A 5,909-nucleotide genomic window follows, 5' to 3' on the forward strand; every position below is an offset into this window, starting at 1 on the left:
CTTCAATGTGAAAGCAAGACATTAAAAAAAAAACAGCTAAAAATTTGAAATTATTTGACACCCAAATTTTGGGACCATATATCTTAACCATGAAATCAAACAGCTGTACCTTCTCCTTCCTTCAATCGAACCACCTCACAAAAAAAAGAGAACTAAAACAATCCAAGCATGATTATTTTTTAAAGTCCTTGAAAGTTTTAAACTTTTGGAGAAAAAGAAAAGAAAAGAAAAGAAGAAAAAACAAGAACTAAGAGAAGAAAAAGCTTTAAAAGAAAGTGGGGGGGGAATTAATGGGCCTCTCTTTTATTTGGCAACAAGCAAGTGCAAGAAAGTTCATTTGTTATTTGTTCAGTTGTCTTTTGTACATCTGCATTCTGACCAGAAGGGACTTGGAGGTTTTTCTGCAGCACATGAGCATCTGCAGGCTCTATCCCCTTACAGTAGTTCTTCTTTGTCTCAATAATCTCAAAGCCAAACTTTCTGTAGACGTCAATTGCTGACTCATTGCTGATCTGGACATGCAGATAGATGTTGTCAAAAGTGCCATCTTTTTCACAGATGTTTAAGACATGATTTAACATTTTAGTTCCTATTCCTAGCCTTTGGTAAGGTGCCAGACATCCTAGCGTCATGATGTAAAGTCTCTTCTGGTTCTGTGAATGATCCACCCTACAGCAATATCGTTGAAATAGGCAAGTTTTGCTAACTCGCCAACCTCCAGCACATCCTTGTAGACCTTGTCATTGTAGCTGACTGGAAAGGTGACCTGGTTCAATCTCTTCAACTGTTTAACATTGTGTGGTGTTACATCTCCCAGCTCCATCCGGCTACCTTTCGTTTTCCCCACCTACTGAGGCCGTGGTCACTGCCGATATCAACGCCGTAGTCCTCGCCGCCCTCAGCTTGGGCCACCAACCCTGCCAGCTGACCTCCTCCTTGGGCAGGAAGCTCGAGCGCGGCCCTGAGTCTCCGGAGGCAGCAATGGTGTCTCCCGCCACCATGCTGGTGCACATGGGGCTCTCCTCACCTATTGTTAATACTTATATTCTATGATACATTTGTCAAACTTAGAAATTGATATTAGTACATGACTATGAACTAAACTCCAGACTTTACTTTGCCAGTGATTCTTTAGGATTTTCCAGATGTATAATCATATTATCATATTATCTAGAGGGGGAAGAAAAGGAGTTGTATCTCTTTCTTTTTTCCTAATTGCCTTTTCTTATCTAATTGCATTGGCTAATATTCCAACACAATGTTAAATGGTAGTGGGAAAACTAAGCATTCTTTTTTTTTTTTTTTTTGAGACAGAGTCTCGCTTTCTTGCCCGGGCTAGAGTGAGTGCCGTGGCGTCAACCTACCTCACAGCAACCTCAAACTCCTGGGCTTCAGCGATCCTACTGCCTCAGCCTCCCGGGTAGCTGGGACTACAGGCATGTACCACTATGCCTGGCTAATTTTTGCTATATATATGTTTTAGTTGGCCAGATAATTTCTTTCTATTTTTTTAGTAGAGACAGGGTCTTGCTCTTGCTCAGGCTGGTCTCGAACTCCTGACCTTGAGCAATCCACCTGCTTCGGCCTCCCAGAGTGCTAGGATTACAGGCATGAGCCACCGCACCCGGCCAAAACTGGGCATTCTTATTCCCAAGTTTAACTTAAGGCCTTCCCCATCAAGTAAGATGCTGCCTTTGGACTGATACATATATAAATAGTATTCACAAACCTTTAATGAAGTCTTCTTTATTGAGTGTTTTTGAAATGAGTATTGAATTTTGTCAAGTGCTTTGTATAGATATAGATATAGTTACAGATATAGATCAAGATCTATCTGGAGATGATCATAGGTTTTTTTTTTTTTCCCTTGGTAGTATTTATATGATGGATTGAATTAATGGATCTCTGAATGCTGAACCACCCTAGCATATATTGAATAAACTTCACATGGTCATAATATACAATGTACTGTTGAATTCTGCTTGTTGATATTTTATTTAAATTTTTTGCAATAATATTTATAAGGGAGGTTAATCTGTAGTTTTATTTTTACAGGGTACAATATTTTGAATTGATGAAATATCTACTTCATAAAACAAATTTAGAAGTTTTTCTTCTTTTTTTATGCCCGGAAATAGTTAAGTAAGATTGGGATTTATGTGATCCAGTATGTCTTTTATAGTTTTCCTGCCTTTGCCTCACCACTGTGGGTTGGGTATACAGGAGGAGATTTGTTTCTTTCATTTAAAAATCTTCAGATTGAGAGCAGGTGGCCTCATCTGCACCTGGAATTTAGTTGATGTGATCCTAGTCTTTGACCCTGAGCCTGGTGCCTTGATTAAACTGGGGGTCCTGGGAAGAGGGGTTGAGTGTGTTTTGCATGTGGGACAGACATGAAGCACGAGGGGCTTCTCTTTCTATGTCTGTTGGCCATGTGAATATCTTTTTTGGAGAAATGTCTATTCAGATCCTTTTTCTATTTTTAATTGGGTTGTCTTTTTATTACTGAGTTATGAGAGTTCTTTACATGTTTGAGATACAAGTCCCTTATCAAATATATACGTTGTAAATATTTTTTCTCTTTATGTGGGCTGTCTTTTGACTTTCTTGATGGCATCATTTGTAGCACAAAATGTTAAAAAAAATATTGCAGTCCAATTTATCTATTTTCTTTTTGGTTGCTTATGCCTTGGGCATCGTATCTAATGGTCCATTGCCAAATCCAAGGTCATGAAGATTTACCCCTACATTTCTTTCCTATGTTTTATAGTTTTAGCTCTTACATTTAGGTCTCTGATTCATGTTGAGTTAATTTTTGTAGATGGTGTGTGGCAGGGGTTAAACTTCTTTGTTTTGCATGTGGATATCCAATTATCCTAGCACTATCTGTAGAAAAGATTATTCTTTCCCCATTGAATGGTCTTGGCATCATTGTCACAAATCAGTTGAATATATATTGAGGGTTTATTTCTAGACTCCCATTTCTATTCCGTTGATCTGTATGTCTACACTTATGCCAGGATCAAGCTATCTTGATTACTGTAGTTTTGTAGTAAGTCTTGAAATCAGGAAGTGTGAGTCTTCCAACTTTGTTCTTCCTTTTCAACACCTTTTCATGAAGAGGTGTTGAATTTGCCAAATACCTTTTCTGCATCTATTGATATGATCATGTGACTTTTGTCCTTTATTCTATTAATATTGATATGCTATATTATATTGCTCAATTTTTGTATGTAAACCAACCTTGCATTCATGGGATAAATATCACTTGGTCATGGTGTGTAATATTTTTTATATGCTGCTGGATATAGCCTGTTAGCACTTTGTTGAGAATTTTCATGTCTATATTTGCAAAAGATATTGGTATGTAATTTTCTTTTCTTGTGATGTCTTTTCCATTTTTTGGTAGCAGGGTAGTACCAAAAGAATGAGTTTGGAAGTGTTCCCTCCTTTTCTATTTTTTGGAAGAGTTTGTGAAGGATTGGTGTTAATTCTTCTTCTTCTTTTTTTTTTTTTTTTTTTTTTTTTGAGACAGAGTCTCACTCTGCTGCCCAGGCTAGAGTGCTGTGGCATCAGCCTAGCTCACAGCATCCTCAAACTCCTGGCCTCCCAAGTAGCTGGGACTATAGGCATGCACCACCATGCCCGGCTAATTTTTTCTATATATATTTTTAGTTGTCCATATAATTTCTTTCTATTTTTTTAGTAGAGACAGGGTCTCACTCTTGCTCAGGCTGGTCTCGAACTCCTGAGCTCAAGCAATCCACCTGCCTTGGCCTCCCAGAGTGCTAGGATTACAGGCATGAGCCACCATGCCCAGCCGTTAATTCTTCTTTAAATGTTTGGTAGAATGCCATGGCACTCTAGCCCAGCAACAGAGCGAGACTCTGTCTCAAAAAAAAAAAAAAAATGTTTGGTAGAATTCACCAGTAAAGCCATCTGGGCCTGGGCTTTCCTTTGTGGGTGGTTATTGATTACTAATTCAATCTCTTTGCTTGTTATAGTTCTACGTACAGTTTTAAATTATTCTTGAGTCAATTTTGGTAGTTTGTGTCCTTCTAGGAATTTGTCTAGACTTCGTTCATCTAAGTTACCTATTTTATTGGCACATAATTATTCATAGTGTCCCCTTAAGATCCTTTTTAGTTCTATAAGTTCTATTTCATTGCCAAGGTTACGGATCCATTTTTCTTGGTCAGTCTAGCTAAAAGTTTGTTAATTTTGTTGATCTTTTGAAAGAACCAATTTTTGGTTTCAGTGATTTTCTCTATTGTCTTTCTAGTCTCTTTTCATTAACTTCTGCTTTAATCATTATCATTTCCTTTCTTCTACTCACTTTGGGTTTAATTTGCTCTTATTTTTTCTTGTTCCTTAAGGTTGAAGTTTAGGTTATTGATTTGAGATCAATCTTTTTTGAAGTAGACATGTATAGATATCAGTTTCCCTATAAGCACTGCTTTAGCTGCATCTCGTAAGTTTTTGTACAGTGTGTATTTATATTCATTCATCTCAAAATATCTTTTAATTTCCATTATGATTTCTTCTTCAACCCCTTGGTTATTTTCCTTATCTTCTTAATGTCTATATAATCTGTAGTGAGAACCCTTCTTTTTGTCTTTATCCATCAGGTTAGGATTTTTATCAGTTTTATTAATCTTTCAAACAACCAATTTTTGTCTGTGGTAATTTGTTCTGTTTATTTTCTATTTTATTGATTTTGCTCTTATCTTCATTATTTCCTTCCTTTTTCTTACTTTGGGTTGACCTTGTTCTTTTTCTAGATTCTAAAGATGGAAATTTAAGTCATTGGTTTTAGACTTTTCATTTTTTTCTCTCTCTCTCCCCTAATGTAAACATTAAAAGCTATAAGTTTTTCCGTCTAAGCATTTTATTAGCTGAACTCCACAATTTTTTAATTGTGGTTAAAGAAACCCCACATAACACCACAACTTTTGATTTGTTGAATTTTCATTGTCATTCAACTCAAAATCTTTTATACTTTTTCTTATAATTCCTTCTTTGATCCATGGATTATTTAGAAATGTGTTGTTTAGGTTCCCAATATTTTTTCCCAGATACATTATTGTTACTAATTTTAATTTAATTCCATTGTGGTTGGAGGACTTACTCCTTAAGATTTTAATTTTTAAAAAATATATGGAGTCATTGGTCAAGTATATGGTGTATCCCAGTGGCCACACTATGTGTATTTGGGAAGAAAATGTATATTCTGAATTTGTTAGATGTTGTATTCTATAGGTGTTAATTAGGTCAGGATGATTCAAATATTTTATGACCTTATTGATTTTCATCTATGAGTTCTATCAATTACTGAGGGAACTGTGTTAAAATCTCCAGCTATGATTATGGATTTGTTTATTTCTCCCTTTAATTCTGGCAATTTTTGCTTCATGTATCTTTAAGCTCTATTACTAGGTACATACATATTTATAATTGTTATGTCTTCCTGATAAATTATTATGAGAGTACCTTTCTTATATTTGTATAATATCTTTTCCTATATATTTATTTTCAGCCTGTGTCTTTTTTTTTTTTTTTTTTTTTGAGACAGAGTCTCACTGTGTTGCCCAGGCTAGAGTGAGTGCTGTGGCATCAGCCTAGCTTACAGCAACCTCAAACTCCTGGGCTTAAGCGATCCTACTGCCTCAGCCTCCTGAGTAGCTGGGACTACAGGCATGCGCCACCATGCCCAGCTAAATTTTTCTATGTATATATTTTAGTTGGCCAGATAATTTCTTTCTATTTTTAGTAGAAATGGGGTCTCACTCTTGCTCAGGCTGGTCTCGAACTCCTGATCTCGAGCGATCCGCCCGCCTCGGCCTCCCAGAGTGCTAGGATTACAGGCGTGAGCCACCGCGCCCAGCCCAGCCTGTTTTTATATTTAAAAT

At 36.6% G+C, this 5,909-nt stretch overlaps 1 pseudogene; it reads right to left on the reverse strand.

Moving 5' to 3' along the window:
* Window positions 1–287: 287 nt before the first annotated feature.
* Window positions 288–1,013, reverse strand: LOC123632024 (annotated as a pseudogene).
* Window positions 1,014–5,909: the final 4,896 nt, after the last annotated feature.

This window comes from Lemur catta, chromosome 2 (assembly GCF_020740605.2).
Source record: "Lemur catta isolate mLemCat1 chromosome 2, mLemCat1.pri, whole genome shotgun sequence".
In the NCBI taxonomy this organism is placed as follows: Eukaryota; Metazoa; Chordata; class Mammalia; order Primates; family Lemuridae; genus Lemur; species Lemur catta.